This window comes from Diabrotica undecimpunctata, chromosome 1, assembly GCF_040954645.1.
Source record: "Diabrotica undecimpunctata isolate CICGRU chromosome 1, icDiaUnde3, whole genome shotgun sequence".
NCBI classification, from domain to species: Eukaryota; Metazoa; Arthropoda; class Insecta; order Coleoptera; family Chrysomelidae; genus Diabrotica; species Diabrotica undecimpunctata.
Window position 1 is genome coordinate 109,054,613 of NC_092803.1, and position 24,573 is coordinate 109,079,185.

At 32.1% G+C, this 24,573-nt stretch overlaps 1 protein-coding gene across 3 annotated transcripts in view; it reads left to right on the forward strand.

Moving 5' to 3' along the window:
• Positions 1 to 24,573, forward strand: part of HisT (Histamine transporter) — a 212,599-nt gene that overhangs the window by 19,891 nt on the left and 168,135 nt on the right. The window contains exon 1 of one of the 3 annotated variants that reach the window (XM_072546308.1): positions 12,865 to 13,053. The exons of 1 other annotated variant lie outside the window; for it this stretch is intronic. The gene's annotated coding sequence lies outside the window, so the exon portion shown is untranslated. Of the gene's footprint in view, positions 1 to 12,864; positions 13,054 to 22,950; positions 22,994 to 24,573 lie in introns of those variants that run through there. One more of the 3 variants, XM_072546318.1, reaches the window with a different exon arrangement.

The window sequence follows — 24,573 nt, forward strand, 5'->3', positions numbered from 1 at the left end:
ATTGGATATTTAGTACATATAGTAGTCATGGGCGTAGAGATGAAAGGGACAAATATAATGATTGGAGATAAATGGAGATAAATCTCAAAAAAGGTCGATTTTATTTTTAAATTAAGATTTTTTGGCTTATATATGATACTAGTGACGTTATCCATCTGGGAAGACAGAATTATTTTTTCACCGAGAGTTAATTTAATAAGATTTTCACAATTTAGTAGGGTTGAAACGGTGGCACAAAGAATAAAAAAAATCCAGAGACCTAATAATTTATACAAGTGCTTTCAAATAATGTATTAATTTCTCTGTGGTCCCATTTAAAAGTATCTTACAAAATGGCGCCAAGACGCTATTAATAAAAGTGAGGCTTAGTTCAGTTACCTAAAAATTTAGTAATTCAAGTTTTAAGGTTCAGAAAAGAGTTGTTTGGGTTATTTTGTTTTTTTTTTCACTTTAGTATATTGAATAAATTCATTTATTTTCGCTAGAATATATGTTGAATATGTTGTAATTATCTCCACAATTTATGAGAACAAACTATATACTAAAATTTTTGACCCTTTTAATATTTATTATTAAGGACTCAATAGTTATTGTCTGTCTGTTTTTTGCCTTTATGTGCTCTAGCTATAAAGGAAAAATCCTAAAAACTTGATACTTGATACATAGCTTGGCCCAAGGTCGAATCCTATTGAATTTCTTTTTCTTATTCTTATTCTTTATAAGCAATTCTGCTTGTTCATTGGCGAATTAATACATCTATGGAAGGTTGTCAATCCGTCTTTTGCCCGGCCGTCTGATATTTCTGGTGACTTACCTCTTGCTATTTTGACGACACGGGTTTCCTCCATTCTGCTTATGGGGTTATTCCATTTTAATTTTTTCTATTTATTGTCAATTCGCTTATACACTGTACGGTACATTTTCTTCTACACTTCTTCTACTTCTTCTAAGAAGAGTAGAAGAAAGAGTTCTTCTGAGAAGAGTACTTCTACGGTACTCTTCTCAGTACACTCACTCTTATCTCTGCCGTTTCCAGTAGCCTTTGTGTTGTGGCTGTGTCGGGTCTTGTTTTCGAGACATATGTCATTATTGGTCTTACACTGACTTTATAAATTCTTGACTTCACTTTAGTGTTATTGTGTCTGTTTCGCCATATAGTGTTATTAATTCATCATGTCAGTCTATTTGTCTTTTGTACTTGTTTTTTCACTTCTTTGTCCAAGACTCCATAGCTGCACATTAGTATTAATGGTATTTTATTTCCATTACTATTCATCAAAATATTAATTCAATCTTTCATTTACTATACTCCTATTACAGGTCAAATGTTGTTTATACACCTAATTCTGTTTCTCTTTCTGCTCTCTCTTACCTATAGCGTTACATATGTAATGATTGTCCAGATTAACTCCCATATAAATTTGTAACGGCGAACGCGTTTATAGAAGTATAATTCTACTGGCAGTAACACTGGACTGCCACACCCGTTTTTTTCATGTTCTGGATATCCCTCTCCCCCCTTTCTTTTAGCCGACTCACTAGTACGTTTTTCTTTGCTGGTTTCCAAATTTTTACATAATATGCTTTGGAATGTATTCTTCAAATTTTATGAATTCATATTGTTGCAGAAATCAAAAAAGATGTTATCAATTGTGGGCAGATTAACGTTTTCCTTTACAGAATCAGGAAATTGGTTCCGTGACAATTCTTGTTTTTCTTTGAGGATAATAAAGTCTGGTATATGTACTCTTACTCTACTTTTCAAAGTAGTGCTTTTAATTGTACGATCAATAAGTGTGTCTGCTTTCAAAATATTTTTATCTGCAATATCACCTGAATTTACTGTAGCATTTTTTTTATTCTTCACAACAGTTTGACATTTTTTGCTCCCGGAATTGACTCTTGTGGCAATTTTTTATATTACTTTCATCTTGGTTTCGTTGTTTTTTTGACCTTTGTTGTTTACTTTTGCGTCAATTCGCTTTTGTTTTCGTTCTTATTATATTTTTTCTTGTTCTGCCTTTTCTTCAATAATACGCCTCTCTGCATTTTGACGATCTGAAGAAGTGAGCACGAAAGGCAACCTTTCTGTTTGCTTTTTGCCCTTTCTTTATGGGGTTTTGGCCAAAAACAGAATTAAAGGCAGATAATTGGATGTCGATTGAATATCTAAAGTCATTGTATCTTCTGTGACATCTTTTTTTTATATGTAATATAACCTTTTTTTGGAAGTTGAATTCGAAAATTGGAAAGTAGATTTTTCTGTAATACCAGGAATATCTTGTACGTTGCATACCATTTCATTGCCACCTACAGAGTTACGTGTAATATCTGAAGATATATGGGTTTCTGTGACGATAGAGAGATCTTGTATATCATTTGTGATTCCGCCTGTCTCTGTTGTCTGAATCGTGGGTAGATGTATGGTATCTTGAAATAAATTAAATATATTAAAGAGCAAATTTGAATCTCCATTTAGTTCTTCACAATAATCCAAACTTTTAAATTCTAATATTTTTGCGGCTCCAACTGTGTGTACAAAATCTTCAAATGTTATTGATTTTGTCAGAGAAATGTGATTAATACCTTTATTCGGGTTTTTGGTCTTTCCTAAACATTTGGAATAATCTATTGCTCCAGTGTTTCATGGATACAATCCAGATGCTTTAAAGCCATTAATTATGGAATCTGACTTTAATTGACTAATGGCTGTGTTTAGTACCAATGCAAAATTCTCTTTGGTAACTACTAAGTTCGGGTTTTCGCGTCTAAACTTTAATACTGTCCGGTTCCAATTTGCCTTTAATGGTTTAAATGCAGTAATATCTGAAGGTTTTATAATTTTGGTCGCATTGGGATATAATGCCACTAAAATAATTTGTAACTTTTACATAATTCACTAGTTTGAATGGTTAAGTGAGTTTTATGTCCACCAACGAACAAAATGACTGGGAAGTTAGTGTTTTTCGCAACTAGGTACTTATATAAGACGTTTCCTGTGTATTCAAAGAAGTTTTCATTCTTTATCCATCCGTATCGCTATATTATATGCCCCATTCTCGTGGAATGGAATTTAAAAGATTGCTAGGAATTCCTTTATAAGGTTAAATAATCATTGGTGCTGTTATTTCTCTAGATGCTGCAAAGGTGAACATAACCGTCAAATTAACTTTGGAGTAAGTCTCTTTTTGATATACATGTTTGCTTCCCTTTACAGCCAACACTCGTTTATTTTGGGACACAAAAGAAAGCAGGTTTCATCGCCATTTAAAACACGTGAATGGTCTTGAAGAATATCAATGTAACCTTTACGATGTAAGTATTCTTGTACGCCGGTGAATCATTTTTTTATATCTTTTTCAGACACAACTGAACTTGCTGTCGTTACCGCTTCTGAAGTTTTCTGACTTAAATCTAGGTGTCGCTTTAAAAAGAATATATACCAACCTCTTCCGGGCCGATTGTCAGTAAAAGGATTGGCACGTGGATTTGCGTCAAGAAAATTTTTAACTGAGTCTTGTATATCTTCCACTCTTACTGGAAAACTTTTGTCTTGGCATGTTATGATCCAATGCTTTAAACGATTCTCTTCCTCCAAACAAAGAATAGGATTGGGACCAAGGGTAGTTTGTTCATTACATTTTTCGCTTGCTCTAAACTGCAATGTTGCTCTTGGCACATTAAATTGTTCAGCGGCTTTTCGTTGGCTCATGTCAAAAGCAGACTGAAGATCTTGTTCTGTATATTGTTTGTAATACGTTTTATCTTTCCAGATATTTGGCATTATTTATTATTTATGCAATTTTATAAATACGAATCCGGACAAAAAATATATTCTTATTACACATTACAGTTATTAGCCTCCCTGTGGTTTAGTGAATTGCAGTCTGTCAACCACGGGTTATTGCCTTAAAAAAATGCTTGAAATATCTTATCTTAGTCCAAACTAAGCTAAAAAAGGCTAAATTATAATAAATATTTTAATATAATATAAGGTGTACCCCACTAAATCGCCATAAAACATTAATATACCCAGATACATAATACTATTAGCCAAGATAACTCAACTCGTGAATAGCATTCCTTAACAAATTCTTTAAAAAACTCTTAAAACTGGATTCACCCGTTAAAGGTGCTAAACAATGAAGCTTTCCATCCCGAGTATCTAAACAGAAAAGTCAAATTTCCTGCATCTGTCATGATCTGGGGCAGCATGTCGTCTAAAGGTGTGGTAAAGTTACATTTTATCGATGAGATTGTAAACATGGACAAATATTTGAATATTTTAGAAGAATCTCTATAACCGATTATGGAACACCGTTTAACATCAGCGGAAGATTTTGTCTTCCAACAGGACGGCGAAGGTTGTCATACCTCAAAAAAGAATTTAAAATGGATTGAAGGTCATGGCATACCACTTTTGGAATGGGTTTCTAACAATCCCGACTTGTCCCCGATAGAGACTTTGTGGCGAGAAATGAAAAAAGCTTTGAGAAAACATTCTGCCAGGTCCGTCAACGAATTGAAGGAAAAATTGCAAGAAATATGCTATTCGTTTACATTAGAATTTTGTCAGAACTTGGTAAAGGTAAAAAGTATGCCTCGAAGAATTGTGGATGTCATTAAAAATAAAGGGAATGTAACTCAGCGGTAAACTTAAACATTTTTTTTGTTAATATTACATATTCTATGCGTTTTTTAAATTTTATTATTATTCTCTTTAATCAATATTTTTCATTACGTTATAAAATATTTTCTATAATTAGGAAATTTAAAAATGTTGTTCGATGCAGTAAAACTTTTAAAATTTACGCTGCGCTTTTATTTTTGTTCTCTAAAATTGAATTTTCTTATCAATCTAACGTTGGGCCAACTGATATGGGAAGTGACTCGTATAATATAGAATTTGTTCATCATTTAACTTTTCATTATTATCTTGTATCTATGTTTAATTCTTTTATTTTTTCATTATATTGAATTTTAGAAAAATAAAATTTTCTGCTTGGTGGGGTATCGAAATCTAAACCAAAGAATATAGACGCAAATGCGTCTATATTCTTTGTCTAAACATTCGCGTGAAAAGTAAAAGAACTAAATAGACGTGAAGATAGTCGTGGTTTTACTGAGACCAATCAAAAAGACTATACTTATAACTGTTTGTATATGAAAATAAAATTGTTCTTTTTACCATTTTCTTACAATTTACATATTTTCTCACCTTCTAAACCTTTCTTGGAATTCTACAAGTGTTTCAAAATCAAAATTAGCCAAATCGATCTAGTCGTTCTCGAGCTGTTATAAAAAAGTTAAAAAAAAAAATAAAATGACGTTTGTTAAACGTGTTCTGTTACATTCCTCGTGGAAATTATGTACATTTACATATGTGAACATTATTTATAACATTTTGTCCTAGATTTTATAAACATTTCAGCAGACATTTTATTGATCCGCTGGGTATTAACAGAATACAAATAAAATATATAGTAAACTAAATTCAACAGCATAGTAAATTGATATCATATTATCTTATCTGACAATCATATTTATAAGTTCATCGACTGCGCTGTTAAAAGATTCATTTTATTGTTTTTTAAATGTTTTATCACGTCTCATTTAGTATTTTTTCACTTACGAGATAACAATAAATAATAACATCTTGGGTTTAAATAAAGTAATTAAGTGTGTAAAGTGCAAATATCTGATTTTCTGATTTCTTTTAATTAGTGCTGCGGCAATATACGTTGAATTTATTAACTTAATAAAAAAATATTAAAGAATGGTACCGGGGCTTTTATAAGCCGTGGTTTGGAATTGTTTGTTCGTGATGTTTCGTCGCTAACTGTACTTTTAAAAAATACTTTTTGGTTTGATATGTATTAAGGTGAAATTAAATTTAAAACATATTTAAACTGAATCCTATTCATTCTAAAATATCCATATTTTTCATCGTCATCAATTAATTCTCTGTATTAAGTCCAGTATTCACATTCCTTCTTCCTTTCTCTTAGCATTGGATGTACTTCAAACCTTCTTTTTAACACAGTTTTTCATTCTTCATCGTTAAGTAGAAGAGCAATTGCACATAATTTTTGTCGAGAAAAGCGAGATCATATCTTCACCGAACCAAACTGAAACGTTCTATGTATGAAAATGTGAACGCGCAGTCCAATTGCTGGAGTGGAAACGCTACGTGCCGGAAAATATACGTGCACGATAATATGCCGCGACCTTAACATTATCAAAGGTAATGCGCCAACGGACGCAGTACTGACGCTCACTGGTGATCTTCCTCATGTTGAAATGTTTATTTTTATGGATACTGCATTTAGGCATCTGCTGCCTCATCAGAGCGTTTCTTCCTGTGGTATATATGTACTATTTATAGCATTCGTGTGTTCCCAGGATTAGGCGGTTAATCTGAATCGGTATAAGAATTTTCAGTGCATCTGGAGAGAGAATATGAGAATTAATCTTGCAACTTAACGTAATTTTGCATAATTTTAGTAGCATTTTTTTATGGATGCCAGCAGCTTATTTATAACAAAATTTATAAAAAAATAATTTTATTACACCATAATTATCTGATTGTGACTCCTCGATAGAGCTTGCCTAGGAATTTAGATAACTTTTAATTGATCTTTACTAGTCCTTACTATATGGAAGTATCGTAATGTTTTTGATATGTGCGATACATCTTGGCGATAATTTTGTATAACTGGATTCGTTCTCTTTTAAGACCATCACATATTATCGCTATTTGCAATTTATACGGCGATATCATTATCCAAACTCCTCTGGATATCGGTCTGGATATGGAGATATCATTATTCGGAACACTTAATCTTTTTATTTAAGTATCCTGTAGTATGTATTTAATAACATGGCAAGTGATGATGCTGATTCTTCAGCAATGCTTATCAAGAATATCAGCTAAGTGGTGGTGCCAGTATGCTGGTTGACGTGTTGTCATTAGAATCGATTGTTATTGTCTCCGTATTTGTATTTTAAAGTAAAATCTATGAATTCTGGTACGTTTGGTGATAAAAAGAAAACGAAATAAACAAGAAAAAAACGGAGTAAAGCTAGATTGAATGGAAAACCCTATGTTACACAAAAATGTAAGCTGCAAAAACCCTGTTCCAAAACATGAGGTTAGTACGAGATATTTAACAGATAATTCGCTCGAAATTTTACCACTACAACGTCGCCGCCTTGGTAGTTATGACGATTCGTGTTAGGCGTAAAAAGGAGGGGCATATATCGTTCGAGAATAAACGAGGAGGTGTTAAAAATTTTAAGTACACTCTTCACGATAGGCAGATGGTAAAAGATAACATCAATAGCTTCCCGAGGGACGAGAGCTAGGACAGGCGTTAAAAAGGGGAAAAAGAACATCTCAGTCCGGACTTCAATGTTAATAAGATATTCAATGCTTTTAAATTAAAACATTCTGACTGCACGACAACATACAAATTCTGTAGGAGAGTTTTTATAAAGGATTTTCTAAATCTTTCTTTTAGAAGACCTAAAGTTGATACTTGCAAGAGTTGTGATTTACTTATTTTAAGAAGCAAGGACAAAGACCTTAGTGTATCAAGAAAAGCTAAAACTGAGTTGAAATTACATCATAGAAAAACAGTTAAAGCTCTTAATGTTATTCAAGAAGGCAGTACGAGCAGTACAGCCGCCAATTGTCATGCTACAATTTTGGAATACACGTCAGATGGGTTAATGAGCATCTGGCATGAAAGACAGTAGGCTCGTGGTGGGAACAAAATAGCGTTATGGCTTCTACAAGCCTTGAATACAGGACAGCTTTCAACTTATCAGCGAAAACTATGTATTTAGATCAACCACTGTATAGGGCTATTGAAAAACCGAATGTTTATATTCTTATACATTTTCTTAGTAGCCAATGGACATTTTGATACCAATGATCATAAATTTAGTTTTCGGTTATAGATTTTCTGCTTCAGATAAAGATTTTGCTCGAGTAACGAGTAAGAAAAATTTCAGTGACTTAATTGGATGGGAGAAGTGTTATGTATTAAAAAAAGGTGTGACTGTCCAAAAGTTAAAGTCGATAAAGCTCTTAGCCTTTCCTGGTGTTCATAAAATAAACGAAAGTAAGAGAAAATATCTTCGCGCCATACTAGTATTCATTAACCAGGAAAATAAAGCATTTTTACCTGTAGTTTAGATTTTTAATCATATTTTATTTCTGTGGACTTGGATCATTTTCTTTTTTTTTTCTTTATTTATTGTCAACTACTAAGTTTCTTCAGTGTATAAACACCGAAAATTTGATATACGTTATTCCGATAAACAAAAATGTATATTCAAGCACAAAAATGAACCAGATCGAGTATATTTCAAAGAAACGATATTTTTTAGTTCTGACAATGATTTTTTATTTTATTTTTAAGGTGAAGGTAAAGGCGATAAAAAGTAGTATACCCATAAACACAAAACCACAAATTATTAAAATCATAGTATTTCGATAATATTGCTAATTTAGTGCTAAAATATAATATACGAGGGTCAACGATTTCTCACTGCCTTAGTATAATATATTTCCAGGGGTCTGACGGATTTTACAAACAGATTAATGAGGTAGCAATGGTTTGAGCACGGTATATCAATGTTTTCACAACAAGATTCTAACAGGGCCTAAAATTCGTAGATAAATACCATTGTATTGGCTTCGTTATGCAATTGACACTTTTGTGATATGAGTCTATTTGAAAGTATAACATACAAATTTACTAAATTTAATAATTTCTCTAAACCCGAAATAACATAAAATTTATATTTTTAGATATTTTACTAGAATAAAATCTTGCGCAGTTAGTATATCGAAAACTAACGCATATATTACTTGTATATAAACTCGAAGAACCACCATAAAAAAGAGAAGATATAAAAACTTTAAAGGATTAAGCTTACCGAATATCTGAACCATAAAACTAAATATCTATTTGGGGAAGAATTGAAACGTCCAGAAAAAGCATTGGGACCGAACGAATATGCATCAAGGTTCAAAAAATAATGTATACTATGTAGAAAAAGAGTCTAGTTGACAGAACATGACTTCAAGTTCATTTTCAAACAAGAAAAGTCTAGAATTCGACACTGACCAAGAAAACCGTTGTCAAGTGCAGGCATTCCCTATTTTCCTGGTTTAGTGCATATTGTTGCCAAGTGCCAGTTGTTCAGCTTCTCGTATTTTTGCCTAATCAGGATATTCTTTTGCCATGACATTTGCTTCATTGTAATTATAGTGCGACTCTCGATTTTACCGCTGTCAGATCACAGCCTGTAAATTCCAAAAAGAGTATTCTTAGTTTTTAGTTGGTCTTACTGGTGTCTCTACGTTTTTGTTTTTTTGTCAGTAGTAGTTACAAATCTGTTGCCAATTTTTTAAAATAAGCATATTTTGTTATTATTAAAGTTTAAGTAGTTCTTCTAGTATAACGTCAGTCCAAACAAATTGATTAGAAGAACACATTTAACTATTTTAATGTAGTTAATATGTTTGGCTTTTGTTTTCTATACACGCTGCTTAAATGGCTAAATTTTTAGTTCGTTATGCTCATAAAATACTCGTACTCTATTTAAATATCTTGTCTGTTATTTTTCCTACTAGCTTGCTCTCTTTCTCTCTTTATACGGACGTATGGAAAAGGATGCTAGTATATATATATATATATATATATATATATATATATATATATATATATATGTCCTGATATCCGGACAACATGAGGAGATACCAGATAAACCTTTTTAGGCCTATTACCAACCAATGACTCGTAGAGTGGATGAATACGTGTGCTGAAAGTCGCAACTTTATGAAAATCTGGAGGAAAGCCCACACCGAGGAAATCAAAAACGAGCATTAAAACTTTTGCCAAATTCCACTACTACACTTTACAAAATATTTGAAAAAGTGATTGTGGAAAGAATTGCCCAATCTGTGGAAAAAGAAAAGATTATACAGGAACAAGCTGGTTTTAGATTTGGAATATATTGCTGGAGCTAGGTTTTAAACTTTGCGCAATATATTGACGATTCATTTAAGAAACGAATGGTAGCTGGGGCTGCTCTGCAGCTTATGGCATGTTAAGCCATCGCAAACTACATATTTGACAATATACATCGCCTCTCTAAAAAAATCAAGCATATGTTGCAGAACAGAAGATTCTACGTATCAGTGCAAGGGAGGAACAGTCTGTGGAGATACCAAAAGGACGGTTTGCCTCAAGGTAATGTTTTGTTTCCTTTGCTATATTATATTTTCATTAATGAGAAGTCTAATATGTCAACCACTAGAAAATAAATTTATGCAGATAATACGGGTGTGTACAGATGAGAGAAGGCATATAATGAGGTAGAAAGGAACTTATCGCAGTTCTAACAGTTGACGCTAACTATCTTAAGGCGAATCCTGACAAAACACACTTGTATGCTTCACCCGCAGAACAAAGAAACTAGAAGAACCATTGAATCTAACTTGGCGTATGATTGGATAGGAGCACTGAAATTATTATACATACCTGGGTGTTGAAAACAATGTTGTTTGTCTTTCAGTAAAAGAGAAGCTAAGATTTATAAAGTAGCCAAACATAGAGCAAAGAAAGCAAAAATATTTTAATCAGATTAGATGTATCCGAGATAAAAATAGTAAAATACTAATTCACGAAAGGGATGCCAAAAAGAGATGGAAAAAGTACTTTGACAGGTTATTCAATGAAGAATTTAATAGACAACTAGTTGAGTTAAGAGAGACAGTAACAGCAATGGTGACCAAAATAACAAACGAAGAAGTAGCTCAAGCAATTCAAAAAATAAAGAAAAGCAGTTGGACCAGATAATATTCCTGGGGAAGTGTGGAAAGCATTAAGCGAGACAGGGACAAATTGGTTAACAGGTCTATTTAATAGAATTATGGAAGTTGGATAAATACCAGACGAATGGAGAAGCAGTGTATTAGTACCTGTCTACACAAATAAGGGAGATATACAACAATGTACAAACTACAGGGCCATAAAACTACTTACTTACACCATGAAAATATGGGAAAGAGTAATTTATAGATGGATACGAGAAGAAATCGAAATATTCGATAATCAGTTTAGCTTTATGTAAGACAGATCAACAATAGACGCAATTTTCATTATAAGGCAATTAATGGAAAAATACAGGAAGAAAGAAACAAACGCTCATATGGTATTCATTGGTCTTGAGAAAGCATATGAAAGAGTTATTCGGGAGATTATGTGGTGGGCAATCAATAAGAAATGAGTCACCGGTGAATATGTAAAGATTGTGAGAGACATGTATGAGGGAGTAACAACTAGTATTAGGACAGATATGGAAGAGACTGATAAATTTCATGTAAAAGTAGGATTGCACCAAAGCTAGGTGCTAAGTCCTTATTTCTTCTCATTAGTTCTGGATCAAATAACAGCGAAACTACAGAGTAATATTCAGTGGTGTTTAATGTATGCTGATAATGTAGTATTAGTAGGAAATAGTGAAAGCGACTTGGAACAAAAATTAAAACAGTGAAGACAAGCTCTTAAGGAAAAAGGTTTAAAACTTAGTATTACAAAAACAGAGTATTTGGAACGTTCATTTAAAGATGAAGTTAGTACAAATAGAATGGTATATTTGGATGGTGAAATGATTGTGAAAAGTTCTGGTTTTAAGTACCTAGGATCTAGATCAGAATAGATGGAGAAGCATGCAGTAGAATTAGGGTTGGATGGATGAAATGGAAGAAAGCTAGTTGTGTGTTGTGTGTGACAAAATAATTCCAATGAAGCTAAAGGGAAATGAGAATTCTTAAATGGATGAGTGGAGTGGGAAAAAGGTTAAAGTTAGGAATAAGTATATTAGAGGAAGTATAGGGGTGACACCAATTGTTGCCAAGATGAGAGAGCATAGGTTAAGATGGTTTTGGTCATGCTCAACGTAGAGACGTTAATCACCCAATACGAAGAACTCTGGTCATCGAAGGATTCCAGGAAGTAGTAGGAGAGGAAGACCAAAAAAGACCTCAAGGGATACGCTTGGGCAGGACATATTGGTAAAGGGTACTAATATATATATTAATATATATATATATATATATATATATATATATATAAATATATATATATATATATATATATATATAAATATATATATATATATATATATATATATATATATATATAATTTATATATATATATATATATATATATAATATATATATATATATATATATATATATATATATATATATATATATATATATATATATATATATATATATATACTACTACTACTAAGGATTTCCACAGTTTTCACTGTCTTCCTTCACTCAACCGTTTTCTCCAATTTTCCCTGTCATTCCAGTCTCCATCTCGCAGGGTTCTTTTCTCCATAGCCTCGTCGATTTCATCTCTGAATGACCTTCGGGGTCTTCCTCTCTTTCTTCTTCCATTCGGGCTCCATTCTGTGATTTTGTTTATCCAGCGTCCTCTGTCCGCTCTTCTGACGTGGCCGTACCAGGATAGTCTCTTCTCCTCTATATAGTCGATTATGTCTGATTGCACTCCCATTCTCCGCTTAATCTCTGCGTTTTCAATTCTGTCTCTTTTTGTAAGTCTACAGCTTCTCCTCAGGAACTCCATTTCTACTGCTCTTATTCTACCTCTATTTCTCTTATATATATATATATATATATATATATATATATATACGTTCGAATTATGTTTCAAAAAATTTATTTAGAATATCTTGATTATATTGGTGCTCCCTCGTATATTTTTTAGTTTTGGTGCTTATAAAAATACCAAACAAAATTAAAATCTTTAATCTTTGCCATTTGATACCTTTTAGACACTACAAACATTGCTAATATGAATTGTGCTAATAAAATGTGATAATACAGACGCATATTATTTATTGTTAAATTTCAAGGGACTAGCTGATTGATGTTACAGTGTAGTTATGCATAGTTAGAGAGTAATTTGGATGGCTGTTATTGCTGTTACGTGTTTAAGGTATGTTATTGCATGTTATAATTTTTTACTTGGCGTTGTTCGTTGTTCCGTCTTTTAAAAACGTTTAAAAAATTATGCCAATGACAAATCGGTGTAGTATTACATAATATATGTAATGATATCAGATATACCTATCCATTTCCTGTTTCCAAATCAGCAGCCTTTTGTTAAATAACTTGCGGTATTAAAATGTGTGACTATTTTTAATTTAATATTTTCACCTTCTAATACCAACCCCCTAAATAATTATTCTATTTAATTGTTACGTGTTAAATAATCAATTTTCAGTATCAATAAATACCAATAAATATTCTGTGGGCTTCAATTTCTTTATTTTCCTTTCTTGATATGATAGAAGGGCATTATCTCATAAAATATATAAAAATGTGTTTAAGTAAAAAAATTAATCTAAAATCACCATGTAATTCCACAATAAATTAACTAAAATTGACATAAATAAATAAATTTTTTCCCAAAAATCAAACAAAAGTTGCAAAAATAGCATAAGTTACATAAATCGCGTGATGAGAGTGATGAGTAGAATAAAGTTAGAAACCAAACTTTATATTATTCTTATATTTCCGAAACATGTGAAAGATCAGTTTTAGGAAATTTTAGGATTTGTTCATTGATTATAAAATAAAATACACACTTCTTATTAAATTGTTGATTTAATCGATATTTTCAAAGACCTATCAGTGCTCTTTAACTATTTCTCGGGACCGAACTGTAATAATCCTTTTTCCTCGATATGTTTCTATTAAAATGTGTAGATTAATTACACCATTAAACACTTCAAGTTTCATGGGCTAAATTTATGACTTCAAAGAGAAAATTTGAAAGTAATTCAAAATTCAAAAGTAAAAAAATCTTATTTAAATCAATTTAAAGTAAGTTGATTTACTTATGTGTTTATACCTAACACGCTTTATCAAAAATCAACTGTTCAACTGTTAAAATAGTTCTAAATGATTTATTAATAATTAAGATTCATTATTAGGACAATATAAAAGAACTCACTGTACTTTTCAATCAAATATATGATACCAGTGAAATTCCATCGGACTGGTTAAAATCGATCTTTATTCCTCTACCTAAGAAACTAAACGTTAAGAAATGTAGCGACTATAGACTCATTAGTTTAATGAGCCATGCCGTTAAAATACTGTTGCATATTCTTCTAAATCGAATTAACAACAAGTGCGAAGAAATAATTAGTCAAGAGCAGTTCGGGTTCCGGAGATGCCTTGGAACTAGAGAAGCACTATTTTCTATGCAAACACTCCTTCAACGATGTTGGGAGGTAAGAAAACCCGTATATACGTGCTTCATTGATTTTGAAAAGGCATTTGATCGCGTCCAGCATACCAGACTAATTACCGCCTTGCAGAGCATCTAACTAGATGAGAAAGACATCAAACTTATTGCCAAACTTTACTGGAACCAAACAGCCATTATTAATACCAACAACAGAGAATCAAAGCTAATCAGTATTGAACGAGGCGTAAGACAAGGCTGTATACTATCTCCCACCCTCTTTAACGTGTATTCTGAGAATCTATTTAGGGAAGCTTTAAAAGATCAAAAAGGAATTATCATAGGAGGAGAAATAATTAACAATATACGGTACGCCGACGATACTGTGATTCTAGCTGAAAACATCGACGATCTGCAGGAGCTAATTAATAGAGTTGACATGGAATGCACAAATTGGGGACTGTCGATAAATATCGATAAAACTAAATACATGGTGACCAGTAGAGTGGATATCGGCGCAACCCAACTGATATTAAACCAACAACCGCTGCAGAGAGTTCAGAGATTCAAATACCTTGGATGTTGAATTACCCAAAATCTAGATCCATCCTTCGAAATTCGATGTAGAATTGAACAGGCAAGAAACTCATTTCAAAAATTCAAGCCTCTATTATCCAATAACTCATTAAACTTGGAAATCCGTGAAAAGTTTACAAGATGTTACGTGTGGTTTGTACTTTTGTATGGATGTGAAACTTGGACTTTAAACGCCGATATCATGAATAAAATCGAGGCGTTTGAGATGTGGTTGTATCGAAGGATACTAAAAATTCCATGGACTAGCAGAACCAGAAACGAAGAAGTTCTTCGAAGAATGGGACATCAACGAACTCTAATAAATATTATTAAGAGGCGTAAACTAGAATATCTTGGACATATAATCAGAGGACCAAGATATGAGTTCCTTCGGCTAATTCTCAACGGTAAAATCGAAGGAAAGAAATGGATAGGACGGAAGAAACTCTCTTGGTTGAGGAATTTGCGGCAGTGGACGGGTTTGACAGCGGACCAATTGCTACACGTGGCGCAAGACCGAGATCAGTATAAAAATATTATAAGCATGGTAGTCGCCGACGTTCCGTAGGGATATGGCACTCTAAGAAGAAGAAGATTAGGAATATGAGAACTGATATACCTTCCCCGTGTCCTGAGGGTATTATTATAAAGTGATCTGATATTTGTCATAAGTGAATTGTCAGTGAAAGTGTCAGAGTGGAAAAACCAGAAAACTACATCCGACCGCTGTATTATATTTATACTCCAAGAGGAACAATTTTCATTTTGGTAATATTTGGTAATTAAACATCTTTAATAGTTTAGGAGATACAATCATTTAAATAATTAAATTGTTATTAACAAATTATCTGACAGGCTTTCAGGCTGGTCCCCTGGAAATAGAATATACGCACCAAAAAACATAAAAACACTATAAGGTACCGAGTGGACATAAAAGTGCATACTGACCTCCCCTGGCTTCTAGAGTATTAGAACTCATCAGAGATAATTTTGTTACTTTATTCTTTTTAATTCTCTTTATTCTCTTAATTTTTTTATTGTTTTTGCCGAAAATTTTTCAGTAATAACAGTTTTCGTTGGCATACACACACACACATACAAATACACACAAATGATTAATTTCACTGATATTCGTCAAAGGGAATTCCTTATTAATGACTAGTGACTATAGTTTTCACTGGCATGAAATTACAAATAATACTCACCAAATTTAATAAAAATTATACTCTTCGTCACGTTTTTGGAGTGCCTACTCTTCGTAGGCACCAGCGAATTATCCTAAAAGTACATATTTAAAGTATATATATATAGATATATATATATATATATATATATATATATATATATATATATATATATATATATATATATATATATATATATATATATATATATATCATCATCCTAACCTGTGTGCGTCTACTGCTGGACGTAGGTCTCCCTCAGCTCTTTCCATCTGTTTCTGGCTTGTAAGGGTTGCATCGAGTTATTTGCTAACATACTTCAGGTCGTCAGTCCATCTAGTTGGTGGGTCTCGTCTGCTCTGTATTGCTTCTTGCCTTGGTCCCTACTCTAAAATACGTTTTGTCAATCGATTGTCTGATAATCTGGCGACGTGTCCTGCCCGATTCGACGTATTTCTTCGTTTGAAATTCGGTCTCGTAGAGAGACACCCAACACCTGGCGCTCCATAGCCATTTGAGTCACGCCAATCATATTAACTACCTTTTTTGTGAGTGTTAATGTTTCCGCTCCATAAGTGAGTACAGGTAACACACATTGGTCAAAGATTTTCCTTTCGAGGAATATGGGTAGATCCGATTTAAATACATAGTTTAATTTACCAAACGCTGCTTAGGCTAATCCTATGTGACGTGGGAGCTCACATATCTGGTTATCTCTGCCCAACCGAATTCCATGTCCTAGGTACTTATACGATGTAGTCTGCACAATATCCCTTCCATCAACAGCAATATTTCGATTTAGCACCAGATTAGTCATTATTTGCGTCTTGTCCATATTAATTTTTAGTCCGACCTACAAGGAAGCGTGATATAATGTTTCTCAAACATTATTATTGCATCATCCATACGATTGGCTATATGGACGTCATCTGCAAATCTCAAATGACTGAACTTCTCTCCATTAATGTTGATACCACGCTCGTTTAGATGTGCCTTCTTACAAGTATGTTCTAAAAGCGTCGTGAATAGCTTTGGAGACACTGTGTCTCCTTGCCGTACTCCTCGCTGTATTCAGAATTTATTTGTTTTAGCTGTGGCATTTTGGTAGATATATTTGATTATGTTCAGGTTGTATCTTAAGTACTCTTTCAGCCATGAGTAAGAGAGGCCTAAACGATGGAGAATGGGACAACAGAGAGAGATGGAAACGGTTGAGCGAGGGAAGGCAGTGAATACTGTAGAATCCCTGAATATATATATATATATATATATATATATATATATATATATTTATATATATATATAAATATATATATATATATTTATATATATATATATATATATATATATTATACTAATATATAAAAAAATGTATATTAATAAAGCAGTTGATGGTTTCAAAATAGTTCAGGTTGTACCTTCGTATTCGATAGAAAAAATATATTGATTCGGGTTTTTTCACAGTCTTACTTAAAATGGCCCTATTTTAACAAAGCTGCATGTTTCCAACTTGAAAAATTGGTCCAAAATGATTAAAAGAATTTTTAAGCAAATTACAAATACGAATATTTGAACCGAACAAAGTTTTTTTAGATTTTTTTGGGTCTTTCAGAATAAAAAAGGCTCTTAGAATAGTTCTTTAAAGTTGATAGTTTTCGTTCACAATTTTCGACCCCGATAAACAACAGTGTGCAAAACTAAAAATTTTAATATTGCCAAAGTTCTTAGATATTTTTTAAACGTTGATTAACAAAACCCCTAAGAACTTTTAGTAATTATAATATATATTAATTACAGTGCCCGTCGGCAGAAAAGTTTATGATATAAACTCTCTACAAATTTTGAGTATCGCTTCATTAGGCTAAGTCTGACAGGGTTTTCCTTTGCTCGTTTCACCTATCAGACAAGAAAATCGAAAAACAAGTTCCGTCAGATAATATTAGAGTAAGATCCCAGAGCGATCAGACATAACTTATTTTCACACAGATGAAACCTTAGAGTCTCAGTAGCGGCTCGCGTGCTTTGAATACCTGAGTATTTATGAAACTTGCTGAGTGACACCTGGGCAGTTACCAGGTGAGAAAGGTAACTAAAAATAAGAGCTATTTAACTTAAATTTACATAACTGATTTTTATACATATTCTGTAGAATATTATTTTGAAAATACTGTAATAAGTGTCAGACACTTGTCATGGACCAGAACTTTTGTCAGACGCTTTAAAGCTCCACTAAAATTAAATGAACTTTACTTACTTTTACATGTCTGATTTTAAAATATGTTATTAATGGAACTATAATAAAGTTACATTTAATCAGTCAGACAAATTAAAATGACCAAACATCCCTCAAACACAAAAATTAGTTAAAAAGAAGTATGAGCGCGAGAGTGCTGTGCTTGCATTTCAGAGTGAGTGAGAGGTCTATAACTCGGTTCTCCTTCTTTAACTCACAATCTGTTTCACTCTATGATATTTTTGATCAATATTTCTTTCCTTCGATCAAAGGCTACAAAAGAGGCCTTCGTCATGAATCTACTCAATTAGATTTCAACATGTCTGGTTCCGATCAAGTTATACCGTCAGATTTTTCGCAAGAACTCAAAAATATTAATTTCAAACAGGCCCTCGTTGATTTTTTTATTCAACACTGGACATCTGATGAAATGGTGCCATTTATTGAGAATAAACGGATATTAATTAATTCTAAACAATGTCATTCTTACATCGTTGATAATAATACAGTTTTATCGAATGTTGATGACAATTTATCGTATCCTGAACATGAAGAAGCTGACACTTAAATTTGTTTTTCATATTTGTAGTGTAGACATTGAAGCAAATTTTGTTATTAGATGTTCTGATACTGACATTGCGATAATTATGTTGGACATATGCATAATTTAAAAAATGATGTTTCGAATGTATGGTTAAACGCAGGCACCAGAAATAACCAGGGATACATTAATTTGACAAAGGTTTACGAGTACTTGGGACCATCTTTATGTAGAAGTTTGCCAGGGTTTCACGCTCTAACTGGATGTGACTTTAATCTGGCCTTTTTTAAAAAGGGTAAACAAAGACCATTCAATATATTAATGAAGAAACATGAATATCAGCGAGCTTTCATGCAGTTTGGAGAATCAGAGTTGTTGACCGATGAGCGCACCCAAAAAGATATTTTGAAAATAATCCAAAAATTTATCTGCGAAATTTATAGTTTTACTGATACGTGCAACAATAATACTGCCCGGCTTCAATTGTTTTTAAATAATTACAGCGTATCTAATATTAACGAAGAATTCGATCGCAAAAATTTAAAAAAATTTAACGTTAGTGAATTCCTTCAAACTTCAGGTATTATACTTTGATTTCAGGTTTAGAATTTATTATGTTTGTGATTTTCTGCTTTTTAATTCTTTGAACTATTTTTTGCAGAAGAACCAGTCAGCAACAACATAACTGATAATGATGAAGATGATGACTCGGATGATCAGCATCATGATTGGTTGAATGATGAAAATTGTAATAATTGCGACAATGAATATGATGATTAAAATATGAAAAATGTTTGTTTCAATCAATCCCAGTTGAAGATTTTTTACAAAAATTATTTTTTTTAATTATCTTAACTAGTATCCTTTTACAATAAAGTAAATATAATTACTATTTAAATGGGAATAAGCCACAATTAAAGGTTAAAGTACGTTTATTGACGTTATTAAAATGCCACAAGAAAATAGCTTCAGAACAATAAAAAGTAAATATAATTTCTTATGAAACCAAATTGCTCCGATTTAATTAATTTTCCCAAATATATTCAATACATTAATTTATTTTAATATTTATCTTAATGCTAGAGTTCAATAGAGATGCAAAAATATTTAATCGGATCGAAAACAGTAAGTATTCTTAATGTATTTGAATTTTTTACTCTGAGGCTCATGCGCACAGCACTCTCGCGCTCATACTTCTGGTTAACTAATTTTTGTGTTTGAGGGATGTTTGGTCATTTTAATTTGTCTGACTGATTAAATATAACTTTATTATAGTTCCATTAATAACATATTTAAAATTCAGACATGTAAAAGTAAGTAAAGTTCATTTAATTTTAGTGGAGCTTTAAAGCGTCTGACAAAAGTTCTGGTCCATGACAAGTGTCTGACACTTATTACAGTATTTTCAAAATAATATTCTACAGAATATGTATAAAAATCAGTTATGTAAATTTAAGTTAAATAGCTCTTATTTTTAGTTACCTTTCTCACCTGGTAACTGCCCAGGTGTCACTCAGCAAGTTTCATAAATACGCAGGTATTCAAAGCACGCGAGACGCTACTGAGACTCTAAGGTTTCATCTGTGTGAAAATAAGTTATGTCTGATCGCTCTGGGATCTTGGACTATATGAAAAGTTGTTTTTGCTGCAGTTAATGAAAGTATTCTGAAAAAATTAATTTTATTTTCGTGTTTTTTTTTTTAATAATTTTTAAGCTATTTAATTAAAAGAATGATGGGTTAAGATTTTCGGGAAAAACGCCCTAGAACCAAAAAACCCAAAGATACCCAAAGTTTGGAAAAAGTATCTATTATAAACTTTTTTTGCCGACGGGCACTGTACCTATATTGACAACAGTTTCTTTTTTAATGATTAATTAAGCGCGCGCATGCGTGGGTGGGGTTGCGATACGACTATCAGATTTGTTACTAAACCGTTTTTTAAACGCTGCATTGTTGGCTATTGTGGTACAAAAAAATTTACCATTTCTAGGAAAATTGTATCGAAGTGTTAAAGAATTAAAATAATTAGAAACAGTTTATACTTATCTTAAAAAAACAATTAAAGGCTGATGAACACCGATATAAACTGATTTCTTAAAATATCAGCTTCAGCTTTAGTTTTTCAAAAAATAAACTGCTTATAAGATGCCTCGCATTTGCATTCAAGAGGGAAGGCGGAAACGTAGCTATGGATAAATACTGACCCCAACACTAATTCAGTCATTCAGTCACAACATCAGTCCATTGATTATACCTTATTTGAGTATGAAAAAAAAAATGTAAACTTGTTCTCACAACACATGACGAAGACCTTTGCCAAAGTTTCAGCCTTGTAAACGTACATCAGATTTTGCAATAATGACTTAATTGTAAACAATATGAATTAAATGGTATTTTGGTATGCCAGTGTTCAGAATGATTATATAAAAAAAAATAAAAAAAGACAATTCTTTTTGTTTTTTCGGATATATATATGTGGACTTTGCTTTTTCGAAAAATATTTTTTATAAACAATTCGTGTCTTATCTCGTGTCTCTTAAAAATTGTCTTATGCCCTAAATAGTTTCTAATTATCACTATCGTATTTTAGACGCAGGATTTATAATTAAGTTTAATGCGACGTGTTTTCTGGCTTGCAAAATGGTTAGTGACGAGTCATTAAATTTGTGGCAGTTGGATATTAATTGTTTTCCAATGGATAGCATCGCTAGGGCATTGAGTCGTTCTTCTAGCATCGTATTCCGCAGATATGTTTTTATCCTCTTTAGAGTTGAAAAGGATCTCTTGGCTTCTACTGTTGCCATAGGCATGCAATTTTAATTAATTTTATAAACTCTGAAAATAAATTCGTAAGATTCTTTCCAACAGAAACCTGAAGCAATGGCACAAGAACACTCGCCGTTCCAAAGTCAGTCCTAGCGTCCTAAAAGTACACATCCTAGTGCACATCACTCGGATTTTAATTTAGTGGCAACAAATGGATATTGTTGCAAAGAAATCTTCAGATTTTCTTCGGGAAAAGTAAGGTTCTATTCGGGAAATAATTTGGGATTGAATAGTGCAGCAAGCGTTAAATGGTCCTTAAATAAAAGTCGATCCTCAATAGTGAGCCTTATTCGATCACAAATTTTCTTCGCCGTTACGTTGATATATCCCTGGGTTCGTTTCCTTTTTCCAGCCGAAAAGCTTGGAATATTGTTGGCAATTATTATCTTATAATATCATAATATTCATAAGCCGAATCTGGTTTTAATAGAAAGAATATGATGCCACAGCGTAACAATAAAAAGTTTAGCCAAAGTTTATTACGGGAACCTGCTTATTTATAACAATTTTTCAACAAATAAAAAATTTCTTCTGTATTTGAAACCGATTTATTCTTTCTTTTTACTGTAATATTGTAGCATCATATAATTTCGACTAAAACAAGATTCGGCTTGTGTTTTGAAACAATGTGTTTCAAACGTTAAAGTTCAGACGTTCGTCAAGTCTATAATATCCCTAAACACAACGGTCTATCAATTTGTTTATGGATACTTTAAACTGACTTTTGCAATATAATTCGATTAAATAATATCGAAAAGGAATTTCGCATTTTGAAACTAGATACTTACTTAAGCTATGTCGAACCTATTGAAAAATGAATATTGAAAAAAAAAATTCTATTTGTAACTTTTAATTATTTATTTGCTTTCGACGCTTAATGTAGTTTTATAAAAATACAAAGGAATAACTTTTATCTTAAAATAATCCAAATTATTAAAAAAGGTTTTCGTGTACACGTTAATCTCTATGAATTTCTTTGTATGCGTTTATTTTATGGTTTCCATTTTTGTTTCTACTTTCACGTTTTCAGAATGCGTTTTTAGTTTTCAATGCTTCTTTACCAGTACTAGGCGCATTTTCTAAATCAAGTTTGTTATCGTTTTTCGTTAAAGTGTATTGGTTTATCGCATCTATCATCGATTCAATTGCGTTGACTCACCTAATCTTAATATGATGATAATTTCAAATCTCTTAAAGATTGTCCATTCAAAGTGTATTATGTTGGAAAATTATCTATCTGTGTTTATTTGTAGATAATATCTAGATATTGTACATAAGGTATTGTTCTTTTTAGGTGGGTAACGGTGATTTATTTCTGCTGGTAAGTGTTCTAGAACTTTTTAACATTAATTCCAAAATTATTTAAATTTCTTTTTAACAGGTTAACATAAACTCAAAAGTCCATTTTAACATTTTTTTAACATTTTTCATTGTATATCTCTATTATAAAAACTTTTTTATATTATTTATTATCTTCCGCTTTATTCTTTTATGATATTATGTTTTGCATTGTTATTTCTAAACATTCCAAACACTTTCTACTATTTAAGAACTACAAATTACTAGCTCTGATAATAATAACATGAAGTTCTCCTAATCATCAACTCTAATTTATTTAGTTCTAAGCTTTTCTACCTTTAGGATGGCCGCACACAGAAAGAGCAAAACTGTTTTAGTCAAAAACGTTTTTGACTAAATGAGTCTGATGGTGATGTTTCCATATAAATAAAATGAGCTTACGCACACTGATTAGTCGTGTGTCTAAAGCATGTTTAGGCTCATTTAGTTTCAGTCAGTCTGTTTGATGTTGATTACTTGATCGTCGTTTTGTGTCGAAACATTTAATGTACGCAGGCGCAACGTGTTTTTGGAATTCCCTTCTTGAAACCGCTCGACTAGTCAACAAGAAGCATATGTGGAAACAGCGATATTTTGCTTGTTTATATTGTGTGTATCATGGAAGTGGACGCAGAAAAATTGATTGTACTGATTGAGGCCAGATTCTTTTCTCATTTATAGGATGCACCCAAAATTGTCTTTTATTTTGCGTTTTTTCGTCCTGTAGGAGGAACCACTGCCAGAAAACTGCAATTTTGTCGTTATCTGTCGACATCTTTAATAAAACTGATTGCAGTATGGTTTGTGCAAACATTTTGTTTCTCTTGAAAAGAAAATGTTTCTTGTGGAAACAAAAACGATCTCGTTTCAAACAAAAACGTTTTTGACTAAAACAGTTTTGCTCTTTCTGTGTGCGGCCACCCTTAGGTGTAAGGCGGATCATCTCTAGTTTATGTAAACATTTTTCATAATTACTTCATTAGTAATAAAAATGCCTCCTTAGTCTTCTCTTGTTGGCCGTCTTTCGAGTCTTATTTGTGACTACCTGTCTACTTGTTGTGGTTCTAGAAATGGTTGCAGTAGAGTAATTGTTTGACATCTCTTTTCCTTCTTCGTCTAATGTTTTATTAGTTACGTAACATATGCATTAGTTAAATTCCAAATTGACCTGATTATTGTTTTGTAAATTAAAACTATTTTTAGAGATAATGAAGATTTTCTTTCGATTAGTCAGTACAAGCTTTTTATTGTCATACGATTTGTTTACGTTTTTTGATAACATGGAAAAATTCAAATATTTGGGAGTAACAGTCAACAGAAAAAAATGAAAGTGTAGATATCAAAAGAAGAATTTAAGCGGGGAATAAAACGTTTTATAGAAATGGAAAAATGTTTAGAGATAAGAAGATAAGCCGAAACACAAAAATGAAAATCTACAAAACGACCATACCAATAGTAGTATATGCTGCAGAAACATTTACATTAACAGCAAGATAAGAAGAGCAATTGAAAGTTTTTGAGAGAAAGATTATCAGAAAAATACTGGGTCCAAAGAGGGAAAAC